The 24,411-nt window shown below is 39.4% G+C and overlaps 1 non-coding gene across 1 annotated transcript; it reads right to left on the bottom strand.

Moving 5' to 3' along the window:
* Positions 1 to 24,087: 24,087 nt before the first annotated feature.
* On the bottom strand, positions 24,088 to 24,194 carry LOC131226377 (small nucleolar RNA R71). Its single transcript, XR_009161766.1, has one exon. It is a non-coding gene; the product is annotated as a small nucleolar RNA R71 (small nucleolar RNA).
* Between the last annotated feature and the right edge of the window lie 217 nt (positions 24,195 to 24,411).

Genomic DNA, 24,411 nt, shown 5'->3' on the forward strand with positions numbered 1-24,411 from the left:
TCATCTCATGCCCAAAAGGTCAACAAGCCCCATCCCTCACCCATACACTCCATGTCATCCATCCTTACAACTCCCATCCCTCTCTCATTCTGTAATGACCCAAAAAATTTTGTGCCAAAACCCGAGTACTACCTCTACTTTCCTTAGTAGTTAATTGGGGTAAGTAGCGCTAAACTCGATTGCTTGTGAAATTTGTATCAATCACTTTAAATTTGATCTGCATGACTCAAAATCTGTAGAATACTTAGCGTTAGGTTACTCTAAAATCTGGGAGTCATCGCTAAATCCAGTTGCTCTTGGGAATTTTTAAAAACTTTGGATCGGACCTGGACCGCGCGTCGTAAGTCCGATAGCGATGATCTTAAGCTGTATTGGTCACCATGTTGGACTTGGCCATCACCTTAAAAATCAAGTCCAGAGATGTTCTGGGTCGATTTGATTGAGTCCGGAGTGAAGAGTGTGAGAACGGTGAGAAATTAAATAAGATTTTATGAAATCTGAGTCGTGTCGCTTGCGCGATGATTTTAAGCAATCTGACTGTTGGATTCTGACCCAATTTCACCCTCTGATCAGGAAAGATGGCCCAGGCATGTCCTTGTGCTTGTGGTCCTGATCGAGTTTCGGTGACAGTTGAATTGAGTGTAGTCCGCCACGGCTAATCTGAAGATCCGATCGATACGAAAACTCAGCTTGACCTATCCATGGTCAATGAGCTTAAGTCCGACCTCTCGTGGAAAAAGGCCCACCGGAAGTGCTCCGTTGGATCGAGAGAAGCCTGTTTTGGTTATAACCTAAGTATACCTTGGCGCTAGGGTTATTTTCATCAATGTTAGGCCTATATATAGACCTTAAAACCCTAACTCTCTTTTCCATACGAATTTCCTAACCCTTGCTAAGAAAGAGGGGAAAAGAGATAGAAAGTGAGAGAGAAGTTGGTGAATCATCTTAGATTCTTTCCTGTTCTTCTTCATCCTTAAACCATCGCTTTTGAATCGTTATTCCGGCGATTCTAAGTTCTTCCTTGGGTAAGTTAACCTAACCCTAATCTGTTTTAGAGCTTAGAATAGTTTATGTGTTGTTGTACCTCATTTCTATTCTTGTCTTAGGTTATCTAGTCGCCGTTGACGAAGACATATCGTCTGAATCAGTTCGATGTTCTATTTCTGGTTTAAGGTGCGGACTTTAATTGTTTAGGTTATGGTTTTCAAGGCTTTCAATGTTAGCTAATGGTTTATTCTTATTGTGAATGGGATTTCACATGCCTAATGCTATGTTTATTATGCATTCCTGATATGCATATGCTATATTGAGATTTGTGTATTCTATGTGTATGTATAAAGTACCGTATACGTATGATATATGAATATGTGATTGCCATGATTAACTGTCGTGTACTTATGCTAATTGTATGTGTGACAACTCCTTGGTAAAAGGAATTGTCCAAATGCGTGTATTTCAACATGCGTCATGTATGTTGAACAATGTATTCTAAGTGTTTGTAGAAATGTCTGAATAACTTAAAGTGTAATATATTAACCTAATTGCGGGCATTGAGAAGCGATTCTCAACACTCCTATTGATGTGTATGATTTCCTACATTCAAGTCATATTCCTTGTTGTTTAAGTTCAAGTATTACTTATGTGTAAATCCATGTTAAGTTGATACTCTTCAGATGCTTACATACCATATGATTTGAGTTGTTGTTCCATTACTATTCTAGATTGTTGATATGAATATCTCTTGTAGTGGAATGTGTTTGGGACTATGAATAGTCCAGGAAATCGGCAATCGGCCTTGAGATCGTGGCTGAGGTTGCTTTCGCCACGTAGGACGTGATTGGACGAACCCGAGTCGTATCAGAGTTGTCGGTAGTGGTTTGGCCACACGGAGTGTTTGCGCACTCTATGTCGTTCAACCCAACGTGCGCTCGTGCTAGTCGAGTTCGTCAAGTAACCCGATTGTCCGATGTATGTTCACCATGTATGGATGCTATTGTTTGAATTTAGGGTACCAAACTTACTGATGAAATCCTATTAACCATTGTACCTTGTTCCGCTAAGACTCATGAGCCAGACATGGTGGTATGGGATACCGTGGTCGAGCTGTCGACCTACGCTGGGGTGACGAGTCTCCCTGTAGTGACCAGTGAACAACCAAACTCGTGAGCCGATTATGGTGGTATGGGACACTATATTCGTGTTGTCGGCCTACATTGATTAGTGACGAGCCCTTTGTAGTGATCTCGAGCATGCCTGGATACTGCATTGAGGTGACGAGCCTTATTTTAGTAACGAAGGTATGATAGGCGTGCATTGATTGTTGACGAGCCCTTTGCAACGACGTAAAACCACATGATCGTATGAGATGTCTAGGACTGACGACCCTAGAATGGATCACTGTTTGGATGGTGATATGAGGAAGGTACCTTAGCTTCCCAATCCTGCTGTATGAAAAAGACTAATAACAACTTGATAATCATGTTCATGCACCGTATTTGTATGTGCCTGGAAGAGGTGGCGTACTTTGAGGCGATGTCATGCGTAATGTAAGATGAAGACGCTGAGGCTGTACACGCGAGGGCACGCATCATTGTTCATACATCCTTGCATTAACAAGAGCACTTAGGACATGTTTGATTGTTCTGTTTTATCATTACTGCTTGATTGAATTGATAACATGTTAATCTTTGCTTTATTGTTCCACTGAGTTGATCACTCACTCCCACGTTCTGGGGCGGTGTTAAACACCTACCAGACTCTGTCTTAGTTGCAGATGTTGATGAGACCTCTGAGGCAGAGCAGGAGATTGAGGATGATGAGGCTGCATTTTCTTTCACGCAGTTTTCAGGCGGGTTCTAGTGAGCCTTGTTCTGATGTGCGGGATTTTGGGATTTCTTTTGGAATTAAATGATGTAATTTGATACTTGTAATTTTGATAGCAACACTTGTAATACGACCTGGTATGTATATGTATTTCAGGGATTTGCACATGTACACATATATTTCTTTAAGTCTTCCGCTTGCGTTCTTCACTTATCCCTGAATTATATTTGCAATTTGGCTTAATCTATTCCATGTTTTATGCACTCATACAGACAACATACATCCATCATTTAATATGTTGCATAAGTGATGTTTTGAAACTCGGGAGCTGAGTTATGCTCGACCTCTGAATTTCAGGGCGTTACGCATTCCCTCTCATTCTCCCTCCATCTCTTTAGCAACAAAAAATAAGATTAAGTAGAGAAAGAAATCAAGAACCAGAGCCATCTTCCCACCACCCAAAGCTTCCCATCCAACCATCCAAAATCTCATCATCCTCCCTTAAAGATCTAGCTTGGGAGGCAAGGAGTCCATGGAGCCTAGAAGAAGTGAAATCAGTGGGTGATCCACCATTGATTTTCATTTGAGGGCCCACTTATGATGGGACCCATTTTGATGAATGTGTTGTAGACAACGAGGGGCCCATAGTGGCGGGGTCCCTCCACTATGCCAATCTCTCTCTCTCTCTCTCTCTCTCTCTCTCTCTTTCCTTGTGTTGTGGGCCCCACGTGATGTGTGTATTATATATCTATGCCGGCCACCCGTGCAACCCACCTTGCCAATGTCCAGTGGACCGGTCCACCCTGGCCATCCATTTTGGACACCTCCCTTGATGAAGGGAAATACAAACACCAGCTTCATTTTGGAGCTGAGGTGGGCCGTACATGTTGACCCATCTCGGATGCATGGGTATCAACCATGCTGTCCATCCATGGTCACACGTGGGGACTACCCTGATATATGTGCTTTAGATCCACACCATCCAAACCTCTGGACGGTGGGTCTGGACACGAGGTATATGTTATATCCCTATTGTCCATCCATTGGATGTGGACCCCACCATGGCAGCATGTGGGGCCCACCTTGTATAAATGTGTTGCATTCACATCGTCTAATCCATGGACGATGGATGTGGATTAGATGGAGGTACCTTACGCAGCGATATTGCTACTGTGTAGCATGTCAGCTAGTTATGTGATCCCATCAAGTGGTATGGCAGCCGTGTGGGGCCCACCCCACATGTGCTACACGTGTGGGATGGGACCCACCATGATGTATATATGTTGTAATCCTCACCGTCCATTGGGTAGGACCGTGGGACACCACCATTACATATGTGTTTTATGCAGGCCGTCTTTCCATTCGCTGGATGGGCGGGCCCACCTTGATGGCACGTGTGTATCCACACCGTCCATCCAAATGGATGTGTTGTAATTCACACCGTCCACACAAACGTGGGGCCCACCTTGATGGATGCCTTTTATCCACATGTGTGGGGCCCCACCTTGATTTATGTATTCTATACCGTCCATCTGTATGAGATGTGGGCCCACCCCACACGTGTGACATGTGTGGGGGTGGGACCCACCTTGATGTATCGATGTTACATCCACACAGTCCAGCAATATGGATGGTGGGACCCACTAGCACATGTGTTTTATCTACACTGTCCATCTAGACGTAGGGAAAAGCAAGTATCAGATTGATTCAAATCTCTGGTGGGCCACCACGTGGACCCACCTTGGTATCATGTGTTGTATCGCATCGTCCAATTCGTGGACGGTGAGGATAAAACCCATACTCCAGTGTACGTGGGACCCAACTGCATGTGTTTTATCCATACCGTCCACCCTTAGGACGTGGCCCCACCTTGACGTACCTATTGCATCCACCATCTAGATGGATGGTGGGGACCTGTTTGATGTATGCATTCAATCCATGCTGTCCATTGCGTGTATGTCCACCTGCCACGTGTGAGACCCACTAGATGTGGAATCCGCACCATCCAGACCTTGGATGGTGGGAACCACCTTGATGTCTCTGTGTATATCACATCGTCCAGTATTTTGGACGGTGGGACAGGCCACACCTGTGGTGCATCCACACCATCTAAGATTGATGTAGATTCAAATATCTGGTGGGCCACGCATGTGGGACCCACCTTGAAGTATTTATTTTGTATCCACACCGTCCATTCGGATGGTGTTGTTTGGGGCCACCATGATGTATGTGGCTTACATCTACACTGCTTGTCCGTTTTGGCCTATGCGGTCGCCTACCTTGATGATGTGCCATATATCACGCCATCCGTTTGTTTTCTGGGGTGAGGTCCACCTTAATGTATGCATTGTGCATTAGCACCGTCCATTTGGATGTGCCTTGGGACACACTACGATGTATTTGATCCACCAGGTTGTACGTGTTTCATGCTCGCCGTTCGGGGCAGGCGGCCCACTAGAAATGTATGTGTTGTATATCCAGGTTGTCTATTTGGTGGGACCCATCTGGCATGTGTAAGGCCACCTTGATGTATTTAATTAGTTCCATCTATTTTAGTTGGTCCAGGGGTTGCCACAAGAGGCCCACTTTGTGATGAATAAGGCCCATCTCATTGTGTGTTGCAAGCCCACTTTCCACCTAATTTTCTGGACCAAAGGGGTTGACCTCTGAGGCCCATGATGATGTATATAAGGCCCATTGGGATGTATTTAAGGCACATGGGATAGGGCCCATTATGATGTATTTGCGGCCCATGTAATGAGGCTCATTGTGATGTATATTGGGCCCATTGTGATGTATTTGAGGGCCAGGCGTTGGGGCCCATTGTGATGTATATTAGGCCTATGTGAGAGGCCCAATGTGATGCATATGTAGCCCATAGTGAGGCCCATCGTGATGTGTATTAGGCCCTTGAGAGAGGTCCATGGTGATGTATATTAGGCCATTGTGTGAGGCCATGGGCCCAATATATGTTTGGCCCTATGAGGGCCACTCCTTAGGTGCAATGTTGGTTAAATGTCCACATTGATGGGCGATGATGGTTGAATGTCCACATTGTTACCTTCCCTTAAGCCATTTGTTGGGCCGATTGTCGAGGCCGATTATCGATGCTGAATGTCGAGGCCGAATATATCGAGGCCAATTATTGAGGATGATTGTCGAGGCCGATTATCAAGGCCGAATGTTGAGGCCGATTATCGGTGTCGATTATTGATACCGATTATGAGTATGTGCCAGCATAACATCATGCCCATACGCATCATCTGCATGTTTTTTATGAGATATGGTTGACCATTGCATATGTCATAGGGCAGGTTGTTTATGAGACTCCCTGATAGGCGAAGTTGTTCCACATGAGCGCACAATATGCACAGGATTGATGCATGATTGAACTGTGTGACTCATGCATCTCGTATTTTAGGATATAACTATTGTACGCCTTTAGCAATATCAGGGCCGTAGCTTCTACAGGCATATTGTGGATGGCCAGATGGGATACTGAAAATCTTTTTCTATATGGGGTGCCATAGATGTCCCTGGGTGAAAGTCCCTAAACCTCCGTGGCCAGGAGATGCTCCAACGTCTAGACCGAGTGGATACATGAACGCCCGAGTGCAGAATACCATTAGGCCGCGTCTCCCACTGTATCGTGGTCGGTTGCAAGGGGGTGTGGCTTACCCTCCCGAGGGTATGGGGCATAACTAGGCTGAGTTTGAACAACTCATAAATGGGTCCACTATTAACGTGCTAGGTAAATATTGGCTGATTATTGGCCAGGTGGATAGTGAGGTCTCTTCCACTTGCATGGTTACGCGTCCTGTGGGTGGCGATTGCATGTAGAGTGTACTAGACCCTAGTGATGATCCCAAAGATGTACAATACTAATATGTGGACTTATTTAGCAAGAGTTGCATACTTAACATTTTACTCATTCATTCATTTATTCACTATCCACTTGGGCTAATGGTTCACAACTAATTGATATGTGTACCTTTACAATTGTCAAGATTTCGGTTGGGGTGCATGACCAACCTAAGATCAGGAGTTTACCACATTGAGCCTATCTATCCAAATTTTGATATATGACTAGTTTGGATAGAAGTCCCTTGTGATGGACCCCTTAGCCTGCGATACTATGCAATATCATCCTGATTTCACACTCAGCTTGGTCATTTCATTCGCACTGCATACTGCATCCGCGACATATGGCATTTTGGGTTGCTGTTTTCTGCATTTATATGGCTTAGATGATCCTGACAGTATTTGTGGATTCATCAAGATTTGTATATTGCATTGCATTCTTAGTATATGATATTTGGCTTAATATGTCTCTGTATTGCTTGACTGATCTACATTGCTTCCTCAGTATATGATATTGGGTTATTATGTTTTTGCATCGCATAGCCTAGATAAAGCTGATGATATTTATGTACTTACCAGCATGTTTCTGCATTACTCTAATATTCTACAATTTATGGATTACCAGTATTTCCACTTATTCTCATATTTATATGCTTGGCATGTGCATTGCACACACTTACATCACCCTCTAAGCTTTCTATACGCTTATGCACGATAGATGCATGCAGATGGCATTAGGTCGCGGTAGCGTTGAGCTTAGAGCATGCAGTGGTCTTCTAGAGCTTTGATTTTTTGATATATGTGTATTTCCCTTTTAGCAATGTATTTAAATCTTTATATTAATGGATATGTGATGATGATGTTGCCTTTGTGATTTGGGTAAACTTGTGGTTATGCTTCTTAAGAGATAAATGTATGTTGGAAAATCCTCCTCATAGGATCCAAGGATCGGAACCTTGCGTATGGGCACTGAAAACTGAGAATGGGGCACTACGGAGGCTGTCAGCACTGGATTCGGCAATCGAAAATTTTGTGAGCTCGATTTTCAAGTTTGGGGCGTGACAGAACCGACCCTTAAACCATTTGAGTGAACAGTATTTTCACCTATAAATAGAGGATGAATTTCAGAGTTTTTCATTCTTTCCAAGCTAAATCAAGCCATCACTCTGAGGATAAGTTCCTGCTTTTGTTAAGTTATATTGTGCTCATTTTAGATTCATTTTAATAGCTTTTGTTATTTGATTTTGTGATCTCCATTCAACTCTATTTCATTAAAGAAGGGAATTTTGATTTACCCTCTTTTGAGATCAAAATCAAATCAAGCTAGCCTAGGTTGTTTTAATTTAAAATTAATTTAGACCTAGAACCCTTTCACTTGTTAGACTAGACATTGAACATCTTTGTCTATATTGAATTTGTTATACTAGGCTTTATTAAAAGAAGAATCTTCAGATAAGCTCAATTTAATTTTCTGCATTTTGTAGTTTGTGAGATTCAGCCAAGAAAAACTCATTGTGGGGTTTTTGGAATTGTGTAAGCCCATTTGAAAGACACGATTGTGAAGGTTTTACAGTGAACCTTGGAAAATCTTATTTCATAATGAAAGCCAATATCCCGTGGGTGTGGATATTGGGAGTGGAGTAGTTATGTGGCTATTTGCTAACAGTTGGTGTATACATAAATGAACCACTATAATTCCTGGAGTTGTGGTGGATGATAGTATTTGTTTATGTGCGTGAATGTTGTAATTTACTTTATGCACTTGTGGTGAATGTTGTAATTTCCTTTTATGCACTTATGGTGAATGTTGTAATAATTTAGATTATTTCTTTTGCCTCCTTCTAAGTTTGAGTTTTTGATACTTATAAACGTTATAGAAATCAGGTTGTCCTACCATAAACCTTGGTTTTTGGTGTAAGGTTATCCTTAAAACTCAGTTTGTATCAACCTCTCAATACTTATGCATTTGAGGTTGCTTATAATTGTGCTATCTATCTTTGTTTATCTTTGTCATTCCGCATTTATTTTTTAATTTGGCATAGTCCTATTCACCCCCCCTCTAGGACTTTAAGCTTAGCCTTTTCAGAGCAAAGGGTTGGACCTGTCATCCAAGAGTTCTTTCTTCCTTTTTTCCTATTTTTAATGCTTTCTTCTAGGGTTTTGATTCCAATCATGTCTATGGTTGGCTAAACCTCTTGTCTAGGGCTAAGAGGTGAAGCTTATAACGTGTTGGGATGTTTTTCTTACTTTGATTCTTGTTCTAGTTGAACTTCTTTGATTTTAATTTGATATTTGAGGAATACATTAAGTTTTTAATGGTTTGTTGTGACTCAAATCACAATAGATCTCCAATAGCTTTGAGTATCTTCTTTGTCTTATTTTGAGATTGTGGGGTTGATAAATCTTGTTGTTAGCCATTGTCTTCAGGGCATGGTTTAGTGATAGAATCCCTTCAAACCTCATAATTCTCCTTCATTGAGAATTAGGTCAATGAAAGTTCAGATTTGATTCTATTGATATATCTTCCAATTGGATAGGATAGGACTCTAATTCCAATTGGGTTCCTTGAATTAGAGGAAGAAACATCCTAATAGATGCAAGTGGATCCTTGGAACCCTAGTTCCCACCTTTAAATTTACAAGTTCTAGTTAAACAATTCACAATTACACTTTTTACAATTAGATTCACATCTTCTTCTTGTTCTACTTCTAGTTGTTTTTAGAATACACACAAGATTAGTCCCTATGGACTCAACCTTGGTCTTATCGAGATTATTACTACATTGCGACCGTACACTTGGGATTGTGAACAAAACACCAAGAAGTGACTCCAAAAATGAAGAACATCTTCAAGATGCATATTGTAAGTTCTATAATGTGTAAAGCACACCTTGTTTGTCAAATTTCGTTTAGACAAAACAGCTTATGAAGTGACCTTCTAGTGTGGGTCAAGATGTAAAGTTTAATCTCTACTAAAATTTAAGTCAAGTAGAAGATCAAGATGGAAAGTCCAAGTTAAGTTTAAGTTTTACTAAAGTTCTAGTAGAAGATCAAACTCCATTTAGAAATTCAAGCTCTATTGAAGAATCTAGTAGAAGAACAAGCTCCATAAAGTTCAAGCACCCAATCTACTTCAAAGTTCAGTCATTTCACGTATTATGAACCCTAGAAAAACCTTAGGTTAGGTACTTTCAAAATCTACTTTAAATGGGTTTTTTATGCTTGTAATTGGTCTCGACTAGCCTAAGTTATGGCTTGACTAGTCTAAGAAATTTTTGACTAGTCCTAGTAAAAGTCGAAGCGAAATAAATTTTTTGTTACACCTTTAACCAGTCGAAGGTGGGCCTTTGACCAGTCAAGGGTTGCTCGACTTAAAGTCCAACAACTGAATTAGTCTAGATTTTTTGCACCCTCGACCATTTAAAGACCATGCTCGGCTAGTCGAACAAGGCCCTTGACCAGTCGAGCAGGGCCTTTGACCAGTTGAAGATCTGTTATATCTTATCCCGATTAAATTTGAAAATTTGTTGGAACGGAATCCGATTCTTAGACGAGTCGAAGCAACAACTTCTTTGCCTATAAATTGAGGTTTTCTCTCAATCTGAAAATACAATTCAAGTCTATCAAATCCTTCTACAAGAGAGAGAGAGAGAGAGAGAGAGAGAGAGAGAGAGAGAGAGAGAGAGAGAGAGAGAGAGAGAAGCCCCTATTATATTCAAGCTATTGCACGGTATTTATAACATATTTTTAATAGCTTTTTGTTTAATTCCTAGATCTCTTATTCTGTCAATTTTATTTTATAAAGAGGGTAAATACTCATCTTTTCGAGATCTTAAAGGAATTCAAATAAGTAGCTATTAGTTTGAATCTATTTAAAATCAATCTAGAACCTTGAACCCTCGTCTAGATGACTGAACATTGAACGTGAAATTGCAATTTATACCACTGATACTGAAGAAAGAATCTGAGTTAAGGTCCTAGAGGGTAGGACTTTTCAAATATTTTTGCCTATTTAAAGTCCCGATTGCCTAACTTAAATAATCATTCAATTTAAAGCAAGTAAGGCAATATAACTCTAACAGCTTCCAAGCTAGATAGAGGTTCCAATCATGAAGGCTATTAAATATATACGAATACAACAACTAGCCTAATGTTATGAGCTTGTGTGTGGAATGTGCTTCCTATAAATTCATAGCACTCATTTAATCATGTATGAGAAGTTAAAACATTCAAGCATATATAAGCATGATTAAACAGATGCACAAATGACAATTCTAAACACAGGCATTTATAGTGGTTCGACTATGTGCCTACTCCACTCCTAGCATCCACACTCAATCCCAGAGTGCACTGGATTTCACTATCAATGGTTTTAAAACAGGTTCACCAATATCCTTTACAGTCCTACACTAAGGACACCAATTTATGCTCTCCGTAAAAGTAAAGGTTCTACACTACGAACCCACATTTAGGCCCACCGGTCAAGGTCCCATACTAGGCACTTACCGTTTAGGCCCACCGGATACGGTTCCACACAAGTAACCTACGTATAGGCCCACCAGCCAAGGTCCCACACAAGAAACCTACGTTTAGGCCCACCGGCCAAGGTCTCACATAAGGCACCTACGTTTAGGCCCACCGGCAAAGGTCCCACACAAGGAACCTATGTTTATGTCAACCAGTCAAGGTCCCACACAAGGCACCTATGTTTAGGCCCACCCGCCAAGGTCCCACATAAGGAACCTAAACGAGTTTCTTGATAACAAACTCTTAGCCTCAATCCTTCATGAGAAAAGAGACTAAACTTTGAACTCTTAACTATGACACTTACTTATCGGATTGAGTTCTCCTTTGTAGTTCATCTTGGGATGCTTGATCTTTGCACTCTTGTGCTTGAATCAGCTTCCTAGTGCTCTCTCGATCGCATAGCTTGGATTTACCTGTTTGGTTTAGCTTCATGATTAAGAACCCTGCATAAGATGTACCTAAAGGTGACCAACGTAATGGGAGTTGGTTAAATCTCCTATCTAGGATAATGAGTGAATTTCCTAAGGGATTCAACTTATGGTTGCTCTAGAGTATCAAAAGGCAAAGGGTTTTTGTTAAGGGTCAAATATTACATATTAGCCCCCATTTATTTCTTGGTTTTACAAACATAATATGGCTTAATCGTATATTTTACATGTGTTTGTGTTGCAAGGTGAATTTAAGAGCTTAGATTGAAAAGAATGCTAAAAGCATGGATTTAGCGCTCGAAAGTGTTCACAACCCTAAGTGTAGGGTCGCGATGCAGTAATAATCTCGGTGAGACCAAGGTCGAATCCACGGGGACTAATCTCATGTGTATTCTGAGAGCAACTAGAACTAAAACTAGAAGAAGATGTTTATCTAAATTCAAATTGATTGAGAGAGTAATTATGAATTATTTAACTAAAACTTGTAAATTCAAAGGTAGGAAACTAGGATTTCCAAGGATCCACTTGTAAAGATCAAGGAGATCTATGCTTGATTCATGGACATAGCTGAAATCAGAGTCCCATCTTATCCAATTGGAAGAAATCTCAGTAAAACCAAATCTGAACTTCCTTTGACCTAATTCTCAATAAATGAGAGGTATGAGAACTGGAAGTGATTCCATCACAAAACCATGCCCAGGAGACAAGGCAAACAACATGATTTACCAATCCCACAACCAATCATAAGAGAATGATAAAGATTAGAAAAATTCCATCACCCAACCATGCCCACGGGACAATGACGAACAACGGAATTTCCTAATTTCATAATCTCAATACATGAAAAGAACATACTCAAAGCTATCGTAGATCTATTGTAATTTAACTCACAGCAAACCATGAAAAACTGAAAGTATTTCTTAAATAACAAACTAGAATCAAAGATAGTTCAACTTAAACATGAATCAAAGCAATAAAAAATATCCCATCACGCTACAGGCTTCACCTCTTAGCCCTAACTAAGAGGTTTAGCCAACCATAAACATTATTGAACTAGAAACTCTTAATAAAAGCATAAAAACAACTAAGAAAAGGGAAGAAAAACTCTTGGCGATGGCTTCTCCACACTCTTACTCCACTCCTCAAACCCTAGATGATGCCTAGGGATACCCTAAGGACACCTATTTATAGTTTTAGGCCTTGGAATTTTGCACCGAGTGGAAATTTCTAAAAACCGTCTCAAATTTACGCAGTCTGCTCAAAAATTGTGTAACCCTCGACCAGTCGTGGGACATCCTCAACCGGTCGTAGACCACCCTCGATTGGTCAAGCAGGACGGAGATTTCTAGGTTTTACTCGTAGGAGTTCGAGTCGAGACACCTTCGACCAATCGACCTTCGATTGGTCGAGCAAAGTCCAGGAGTGGTCGTTTGTAGCCAGGACTGGTCGAGCTGAGGCTAGGACTGGTCGAGCGTACACAAGACTGGTTGAGCTGGAGTCAGGACTAGTCGAGGATCTCCGAATTTCACTTCAAAACTCTGATTTTCTTCACTCTAGATTTGATTTTCTTGGATCTTTAGTATGTGCATTCTTCATTCTTGATTTCATCAGATCCATTCTTGGCTTTGGTGATTCTTGAGCATTAAATCCATGCTTTTAACATCCTTTTCAATCCAAGCTCTTAAATTCACTTTGCAACACAAACATGATTAAAATAGAACATTAAGCATTATCATGTTCATAAAACCAAGTAATAAATAGAGTCCAATATGTAATATTTGACCCTCAACACAATCCCCAACCACCATTTTGCTAGTCCCGAGAAAAGTATGCGAAAAATATTTCAAGAACCATTGTTTCATTTCCATAAACTTAAGAGGTTAAAAAAAACAATCCAGATAATAGAGTTTCAAAATACATCAATGTTATGCATTACTTTCTCATAAACTTAGCACTTGGTAATTTTTCATAATCAAGTTCAAGATATTAATACTCCAATTAGAGCAATTCCAAACATTGAGTTCCATGGGTGCATAGTGAAACCTAAACTTATCACAATCAAAGGTTCAATTCTCTATTTTCACGATAACATTGATAATTAAAAGAGCATTCAGGATAACCATAACTTGAACCAAAACTTGCCTTACAGTTCAACTTTTTATTCTTCCAGCTTTTAATTTTTCCATCGATGGCTTTCATGCTATGTTCAATCTTTTCAACGATCATCAATAGGTAGCCCTTTTTTATGACAACTATTTTTTAGCTAGGTATTCTCTCTCTCTCTCTCTCTCTCTCTCTCTCTCTCTCTCTTTTAAAAAATTTTAAATTTGAACATGATGGAAAAATTCCCCAGGTTGGTTCCTTCCATGCTTAATAATCATTAAGTTATCAATTCAATATCAAACTAAAACATTAATATGTAAGCTATATGTGACGTGTGAAATCATGACTCAATCAATGTTTAAAACTTCTAATCATGGATTAATAATTCAAAATTAACTGTGAAATCTAACAAGTAACTAAATCTAAGAGTCATAAATCACCAACATTAAGTATCATATACTTTTAAATCATGGATGAACTTTAAAATTTTCTACAAAATTTTCACAATTTTTGCTCAAAAACTAAGAAAACACTGATTAGCTCGCCTAATCCACACTCCCAACCTAAAACCTATATTATCCTCAATGTAAAAGATATAAGCATGCAATGCACATGAAACAATGAAAGTAAAAGAAAAGTGATGGAAAGGTAGTACCTGAAGAAGGAAATTTGAGGTGTTTCCAATGATCTCAATGTGAAGATGGGTTAGCACAAAAGATTCAAATAGACAATAAGCAAACTATCCTAAAACAAACGGAAAGCAAATTATCCTAAATAGCATAAAGTTGACTATCCTAGACATAACATGAAAGCAATAAACCATTCCTAAACTAGGAAAACAAGGGAAAAAACTACTTAGTCATGCCGCAAGGTTCCTCCTCCGGCTAATATCTTGATAAATTTCTTAATAGTTTTCTCAATAAGATTATCCAAAAGCCCTTTTTACAATAAGCGTGGATGCCCTGGAGCATAAATTTCTAGAGAAATTTATAGACCTCAACAAAAAATTGTCGTTGAATCGCCCAAGGTATCCAAAGCATATATGATTCACTGGTGACAGAAAAAGTTTCAACGTTAGTACTCCATGGTGAATTAAAGACTACAAGTAGATAGAATTCAAAAAAATTCTCAGCAGATGATGTAGTCTCAACACATTCCAAAGTTCCAGACTTCAATTCAATTTCTAGCTCTCCCTCTTGTGATAGTAAACATTCAGGATCTGAGGAGGGAAAGGTTTCAGAATAAGGGTTCTCTTGGTCAGTAACAACTACCAAGGTGTTGTCTTGTAAGGCATTCATTATGTCTTATATCATGAGATCGTTTGAATCTGCACAGTGTGCCAAGCAATTGTCCAAAGAGTTGAGAAATTTAGCTAAGAGTGACATTTTTCACATTGAAGTTTGTGATGATCTTCCCAAGGATTCCATCATCTCTGGAAGTGGACGGAAGCATGATCTCTTGCTCTTCATCACGGTGAGAATAAATCATCGCCAGATGTATCTTGTCTTGCCTTACATAGGTAGATTGAAAATCAATAGGCGAAGAATTAATGTGAAGACTCTATTCATCGGTACTACTTAGTAAAGGCATTGTATTGTCAAAAGCGTACAACTCAGATGGTGGCCTCAACTGGGTGGTTTTAACTTCTAAAGTTATATCGATCAACTTGTCCATCTCCTGAATCATATCATCATTCAATTCAGGGGAGTGGGCTAAACATGTCTCACAAGAGTTAGAAGGGTCGGTTGAAAGGGGCTCATCCTCCACATTTAAATCGGACATGTCAGATAAGTGAAGTAGATCCTTATGACCGATCACTTCGTGTACTTCTTGATCACTGACCTGGACCAAAATTTAAATTAATTCTAGGGGAATTTGGGCTGCACCTTCATGATCGTCATCCCAATACTCATCATTTTCCAATTCAGTGCAGTACACACTTGGGATGGGATCACTTTTCTCACATTCTATCCCTAAATTGAGTTGAGTTTCAAGTAAACTAACCTCTCTCTCATCATTGAAACCAAGTGTGTCATGTGAGTGAAGTGTGTCATTATTATTTGAAAGACACCCACATCTCTTGTTTATTCCTTTAGACCGTCATCGAAATTGACTCTTCGAAAAATTGAACCATATGCTCATTAACACAATCTAACTCTTCATTCTAAATTCCAGAGTTCTCCAAAAGCGAGTTAGGATCACTTTCCTCGCATTGTATTTCTAAATTGGGTTGAGGCTGGGGTAAACTAGCCTCTTCCCTCTTATTAAGGTACGATTCAATTGCTTCTAATGATTTCATCATACCCACAACAAGTTGGTTGAGTTGTTCTCGATATTCCATGAAATTCAAACATGAATCCTCTTGGATAATTTCTTATTGGATCTCAAAGTTAGGGGATCCAAGAGAATAATCATTATAACATGTTGTTGGTTCATCTTTCCAATTTTGATGTTTTCATTGATCATAGTCATATGGATCACAGGTGGGAGAATCTGATGGTTGTTGATACATATTATCACCCATAATATAATCTCTCATTATTTTCATCTTGTCTGATGGGTGATAATAATTCTCACTTCGATAGTTATGATAGCCCCAACACTCACGGACTGTTTTTTTTTAAAAATCCATGGAGTGTATTTGTTCTCCCGCATATGATTGCATAAGGACTTCTTAACCGGTGGAACATTATATTTTGGTCATTTCCCGATGATGGTTTCAAAAAAATTTGAGACATAGATTGATTTCTATTATAATCATTATACATTCCTTCCCAATATCTCTTATCCATCTTAGCATACTAACGTTCCCACTCTTACATGGTGAAACCCTAACTCTGAATCTAATCCTAAAAAGAATCAAAGAAAAATCTTACAGCAATATGGTAAGTAAGTAGAGGGAAGAAGTTAGAAGTTACCGGATTGGAGAGTTCTATGTTAGGATCCTATAAAACAGAAAACAATGTTAGTTTCTAAAAAAATATATATAGAAAAAAAATCCTTTAAAAAAAATTCTAAAATTAGAAAGTTCTAAAAGCAAAAATAAAAAGATAAGTTAGTTTCTAAAAAGGAAAGTTTCTAAAAATGAAAAATAACCTAATTTCTAAAAATGAATAAAGAAAGTTTCTAAACCTATAAATAGAAAGCTAAGTTAGTTTCTAAAATAATTCAAAAAACCCTAATCTTAACAATAGAAACTAGAAAAACCCTAATCTTAATCTAATTCCAAAACTAGCTAATCTAAAAAAAAAAACACAACCGTCAATCCCCAACAAAAACTTGTTCACAACCCCAATTGTAGGGCCACGATGTAGTAATAATCTCGGTGAGACTGAGGTCAAATCCACAAAGACTAATCTCGTGTGTGCTCTAAGAGCAACTAGAAATAGAACTGGAAGAAGATGTTTATCTAAGTCCAAATTGATTAAGAGAGTAATTATGAATTATTTAACTAAAACTTGTAAATTCAAAGGTGGGAAACTAGGGTTTCTAAGGATCCACATGTAGAGATCAGGGAGATCTATGCTTGATTCATGGACACAACTGGAATCAGAGTCTCATCTTATCTAATTGGAAGATATCTCGGTAAAACCAAATCTAAACTTCCTCTGACCTAATTCTCAATGGATGAGAGGTATGATAACTGAAAGTGATTCCATCACAAAACCATGCCCAGGAGACAAGGCAAACAACAGGATTTACCATTCTCACATCCAATCATAAGAGAATCATGAAGATTAGAAGGATTCTATCATCTAGCCATGCCTATGAGACGATGGTGAACAATGGGATTTCCTAATTTCACAATCTCAATATATGAAAAGAACATACTCAAAGCTATCGCAGATCTATTGTAATTTAAACATAAATCAAAGCAATAGAAAACATCCCATCATGATACCTCTTAGCCCTAGCTAAGAGGTTTAGCCAACCATAGACATGATTGAACTAGAAACTCTTCATAAAAGCATAAAAATAACTAAGGAAAGGGAAGAAAAACTCTTGACGATGGCTTCTCTATGATCTTTCTCCACTCCTTAAACCCTAGATGATGCCTAAGGATGCCCTAGGGACCCTTATTTATAGTTTTAGGACTTAGACTTTCGCATCGAGTGAAATTTTTTTAAAACCGTCTCAAATTTACACAATCCGCGTAACCCTCGACTGGTCGTGGGTTGTCCTCGACCGGTCGTGGACCACCCTTGACTGGTTGTGGGACGTCCTCAACCGATCGTGGACCACCCTCGACTAGTCGAGCAGGATGGAGATTTTGAGGTTTTACCCACTAGAGTTCGAGTAGAGACACCTTCGACCGATCAACCTTCGACTGGTCGAGAAGAGTCCAAGACTGGTCATTCATAGCCTAGACTGGTCGAGCCGAGGCCAGGACTGGTTGAGTGTATATAAGACTGGTCAAGCTGGAGCCAGGACTAGTCGAGGATCTTCGAATGTCACTTCAAAACTATGATTTGCTTCATTATGGACTTAGTTTTCTTAGATCTTTAATATGTTCATTCTTCATTCTTAGTTTCATCAGATCCATTCTTGACTTTGGTGATTCTTGAGCGTGAAATCCATGCTTTTAACATCCTTTTCAATCCAAGCTCTTAAATTCACCTTGCAACACAAACATGATTAAAATAGAACATTAAGCATTATCATGTTCATAAAACCAAGTAATAAATAAGGTTCAATATGTAATATTTGACCCTCAACAGAAAGTCACCAAGGTAAAGAATGAACTTGTGGAGACCAAGATTGAAGATTTCAAGCTCCCAAGATATAAGAAAACTAAGTAGAGAAGGAAGGAAGTAGAAAGAACAAGTGCAGAAATCACAACAACTGTGCCATCGAGAACCGTTTAATAACATGGAAGATACATTTGATGACATCAAATTTATGAGGAAAAATTGAGTTAGTTGCTAGACATATTGGGTGCTCTTCTCGATCAATCGAAGACATGTTCGATGACTCGAAGGAAGGTGCTCGATGACATCAAAGATTACTCGATGGTATCAAATTTATTAAAGAAATTGAAGCAACTTGCTGGACTGTTTTGGACACATTCTCGATGACTCGAAGACCTATTCGATGGATCGAAGTTTCACTCGATAATACAGAGACTTACAAAGTGTGAAAGAGTAAAAAGGCGCGACTTCGGGATTCAAACCCCTTCGATGACATCAAAGGCGTTACACAGAGTTACGCAGAGTGCGTAAATTTGATCCGATTTTACGAATTTACAGAACTTGGCTTATAAATAGGTGTTTCCTATGCACTTTTTAGGATATTTAGGGTTTAAGGAGTGGAGCAAAAGCGTGGAGAGTCATCGCCAAGCTTCTTCTTCTTCCTTCCTTAGTTTTTCATGCTTTCTTCTAGGGTTTTAGTTCCAATCATGTCTATGGTTGGCTAAACCTCTTAGTTAGGGCTAAGAGGTGAAGCTTGTAGCGTGATGGGATGTTTTCTATTACTTTGATTCTTGTTTAAGTTGAAATCTCTTTGATTCTAGTTTGATATTTAAGAAATACTTTCAGTTTTTAATGGTTTGTTGTGACTTAAATTACAATAGATCTGCGATAGCTTTGAGTATCTCTTTTTATGTTTTGAGATTGTGAGGTTAGTACATCCTGTTGTTCACCATTATCTCATGGGCATGGTTGGATGATGGAATCCCTTCTAATCTTCATGGTTCTCTTATGTTTGGTTATGAGATTGGTATATCCTATTGTGAGCCATTGTCTCCTAGGCATGGTTTTGTGATGGAATCACTTCCAGTTCTCACAACTCTCATCTATTGAGAATTAGGTCAAAGGAAGTTCAAATTTAGTTTTACTAAGATATCTTCCAACTGGATAAGATAGGACTCTGATTCCAGTTGTGTCCTTGAATCAAGTATAGATCTCTCTGATCTCTACAAGTGGATCCTTGGAAACCCTAGTTCCCACCTTTGAATTTCTTAAGTTTTAGTTAAATAATTCACAATTACTCTCTCAATCACTTCAGAATTAGTTTTACATCTTCTTCTAGTTCTACTTCTAGTTTCTTTTAGAATACTCACGAGATTAGTCCCCTGTGGATTCGACCTCGGTCTCATTGAGATTATTACTGCATTGTGACCCTACACTTAGAGTTGTGAATAAGTTTTTGGCACCGTTGCCTGGGACTAATGTTTGCATTTTTATGAGATTGACTAGTTTTGGAATTTGGCTAAGATTATGATTTTTCTACTTTCTATTTTTAAGTTAGTTTTTTTTCTCAGTTATTTGAGAAACTAACTTTACTTTATAATTCTAGGTTTAAAAACTTTCCTTTTTGGTTTTTAGAAACTAATTTCTTATTCTAGGATAGAAACTTTCATAATTTGATTTTAGAAACTAATAATTTTTTTAAAGAAACTTTCTATTTTCTGTTTTTAAAAACTTTACTTTTTTATTTTTAGAAACTAGGTTGCTTTCTTACTTTTTTTAAAAGAAACTAATTCACTTTCCTTTTTCTTTTGTAGGATCCTAACATAGAAACTTCTAATTTGGTATCTTCTTTCTAATTCTTTCTCTCTCTCTCTCTCTCTCTCTCTCTCTCTCTCTCTCTCTCTCTTTCTAATTCTAGATTTCTATTTCCCTTCTTTCTTTTAGGTTTAGGTTAGATTCTGAAATTGAGGGCTAAGTGTAATGACCCTGGAAATTTTGTGCTTATCTTTCTCTAAGTAGTTGTTTTTGGAGTAATTAGCGCTATACTCGATTGCTTATGAAATTCACATCAATCACTTTAAATTCAATCTGTATGACTCAAAACTTGTAGATTAGTTAGCGCTACGTTACTCTGAAATCTGGGATCCATCGCTAAATCTAGTTGTTCTGGGGAATTTTTACAAGTTTTGGATCGGACCTGGACCGCGCATCGAAAGTCCGATAGTGAGGATCTTAGGCTGTTGCGGTCACTATGTTGGGCTTGACCATCACCTCAAAAATCAAGTCCATGTGATGTTCTGGGTCGATTTGATTGAGTTCGGAGTGAAGAGTGTGAGAACAGTTGGAAATTTATTAAGCTTTTATGAAATCTGAGTCGTGTCGCTTGTGCGATGATTTTAAGCAATCTGACCGTTGGATTCTGAGCCAATTTCACCCTCTGATCAGGGAAGGTGGCCTAGGCATGTCCTTGTGCTTGTGGACCTGATCGAGATTCAGTGACCATTGAATTGAGTGTGGTCCGCCACGGCTGATCTGAAGAGCCGGTCGGTACGAAAACTCAGCTTGACATAGATCCATGGTCAGTGAGCTTAAGTCTGACCTTTCGTGGTATTTGGCCCACCAGAAGTGCTTTGTTGGATCGCGAGAGTCAGGTTTTGGTTATACCCTAAGTATACCTTGACCCTGGGGTTATTTTCATCAATATTAGGCCTATTTATAGTCCTTAAACCCTAGCTCTCTTTTCCATACGAATTTTCTCTAACCCTACCTAAGGAAGAGAGTGGAAAAGAGAGAGATAGTGAGAGAGTAGTTGGTAAATCATCTTGGATTCTTTCCGGGTCTTCTACATCCTTGAACCTTCACTTTGAATCGTTATTCTAACGGTTCTGAGTTCATCTTGGGGTAAGTTAACCTAACCCTAATCTGTGTTAGAGCTTAGATTAGTCTTGGTGTTGTTGTATCTCATTTCTATCCTTGCTTTAGGGTATTCTATCGCCGTTGACGAAGACAACTCGTCTGAAATCAATTCAGTGTTCTTTTCTGGCTTAAGGTGCGGACTTTAAGTGTATAGGTTATGGTTTTCAAGGCTTTCAATGCCAGTTAATGATTTATTCTTGTTATGGATGAGATTTCACATGCCAAATGTTGTGTTTACTTTGTGTTCCTGATATGCATGTGTTATATTGAGATTTGCGTATTCTTCGTGTATGTATAAAGTACCATATACGTATAAAATATGCACTTGTGTTTGCCATGATTATTTGTCATGTATGTATGCTAGATGTATGTGCGACAACTCCTTGGTAAACGGAATTGTCCAAATGCTTGTATTTCAACATATGTCATATATGTTTTATTGTGTATTCTAAGTGTTTGTAGAAATGTCTGAATGATCTAAGGTGTGATATTTCAACCTAGTATGGGTGTTGAGGAGCGATTCTCAACTCTCCCACTAGTGTGTATGATTTCCTTTTTGCTAGTTACATTCCTTGTTATTTAAATTCAAGCATTACTTATGCTTACATTTATGTTAAGTTGATATTCTTCAAGTGCTTGAGTGCCACATGATTGAAGTTGTTGTTCCATTACTGTTCTACATTTAATACGAATATCTGTTGTAGGGTAATGTGTTTGGGACTATGAATAGTCCAGGAAATCGGTAATCTGCCTTAAGATCGTGGTTGAGATCACTTTCGCCACGTAGGACGTATTAGACGAACCCGAGTCGTATTAGAGTTGTCGGCAGTGGTTTGGCCACGCGGAGTGTTTGCGCACTCTATGTCGTTCAACCCAACGTGCGCTCTGCTAGTTGAGTTCGTCAAGTAACCCTATTGTCCGATGTATGTTCACCACGTATGGACGCTACTGCTTGAATCTAGGGTACCGAACTTACCAGTGAAATCCTATTAACCATGGTACTTGATCCGCTAAGACTCATGAGCCGGACATGGTGGTATGAGACACCGTGGTCGAGCTGTCGGCCTATGCTGGGGTGACGAGCCTCCCCGTAGTGACCAGTGAGCAATTAAACTCGTGAGCCGATTATGGTGGTATGGGACACTATATTCGTGCTGTCGGCCTACATTGATTGGTGACGAGCCCTTTGTAGTGACCTCGAGCATGCCTGGATACCGCATTGAGGTGACGAGCCTTAGTGTAGTAGCGAAGGTATGAAAGGCGTGCATTGATTGGTGACGAGCCCTTTGCAACGACCTGAAACCATATAATCGTATGAGACGTCTAGGACTGACGACCCTAGAATGGATCACTATTTGGATGGTGATATGAGGAAGGTATCTTAGCTTCCCAATCCTGTTGTATGAAAAGGACTAATAACAACTTGGTAATCATATCCATGCACCGCATTTGCATGTGCTTTGTAGATGTGGTGCACTTTAAGGTGGTGTCATGCGTAACGTAAGATGAAGACGCTGAGGGTGTACGCATGAGGGCACGCATCATTTTGCATACATCCTTGCATTAACAAGAGTACTTAGGACTTGTTTACTTATTCTGCTTTATCATTACTGCTTGATTGAACTGATAACATGTTAACCAGTGCCTTATTGTTCCACTGAGTTGATCACTCACTCCCACATTTCGGGGCGGTGTTAAACACCCACCAGACTCCGTCTTAGGTTCTGATGTTGCAGATGTTGATGCGACTTCTGAGGCAGAGCGGGAGATGGATGATGATGAGGCTGCTTTTTTGTGAGCCCGGTTTCCGAGTTTGGGGCGTGACACTTGGTCTAATGCGCGGGTTGCTGGGATTATTTTTGAAATTAAATGATGTAACTTGATACTTGTAATTTTGATAAATAACACTTTCATTACGACCTGGTTTGTATATGTACTTCAGGGATTCACACTTGTACACATATATTTCTATAAGTCTTCCGCTTGCTTTATTCACTTATCCCTGAATTATATCTATGTTTTGGCTTAATCTATTCCATGTTTTATGCACTAATACAGACAACATACATCCATCATTAAATATGTTGCATAAGTGATGTTTTGGAACTCGGGAGCTGAGTTATGCTCGACCCCCGAATTTCAAGGCATTACACTAAGAGTGTTTCATGCCCAAGTAGGTCTGTGATAACACTCGATGTCTCTTGAGTGAATGTGGATTGGTTAAGGGGTTATCTATCCATCACATGATTAGACACCACTCGAGATCCACAGAATTAATTGAAGTTATGGATGCTAATCAACTAGCTAATCAACCTCCAAATCCATCTCAACTTAGGGTGGGTTGAGGAAGTCTAGGATGAGAATGAGGTGCATTAAGCACCCCCACCTCGTACTTTATGAGATTATTTACAACTGGTGGGGGTGAGCACACCCTCATGCATGGTTTTTCCAGAAAATACAGGACATATGGACATCAAGCCAGGGGTGATCCAACTCCTTTTAAAATTTCATGGGCTTGAATCTGAAAATTTGTATCTACACTTAAAAGAGTTTGATGAAATCATAGCCACTCTATATTTTCCTAACATGTCTAACGACACAATCAGGATGAAACTCTTTTCTTTTTCTTTGAAAGAGAAAGCTAAGACGTGGTTGCATTCACTACGTCCTCGATTTATTGGTAGAAGGAACGATATGACAAGAGAGTTCATAAAGAAAATTTTCCCACACCATAAAATGAGCACCCTCAGGAAGTCAATCATGAACTTCACCCAAAAGGAAGATAAAACATTCTTCTAAAGTTGGGAGCAGTTTAAAGATTTTGTCAGCTCATGCCCACAACATGGTTTTGAAACGTCGCGCATTACACACTTTCTATGATGGACTGACATCCTCCATGTGCCAATTGGTCGAGACAATGTGCAATGAGGAATTCATGAATAAAAACGTCGATGATGTCTGGGATTATTTGGACAGACTTGCTGAAAATGCACAATCATGGGACGTCTCCCCAAAATCGAGCACCACCTCTAGGCTCACTCAATCAAAGGAGAGGGGCGGAATATA

The sequence above is a fragment of the Magnolia sinica genome, chromosome 14 (assembly GCF_029962835.1).
Source record: "Magnolia sinica isolate HGM2019 chromosome 14, MsV1, whole genome shotgun sequence".
In the NCBI taxonomy this organism is placed as follows: domain Eukaryota; kingdom Viridiplantae; phylum Streptophyta; class Magnoliopsida; order Magnoliales; family Magnoliaceae; genus Magnolia; species Magnolia sinica.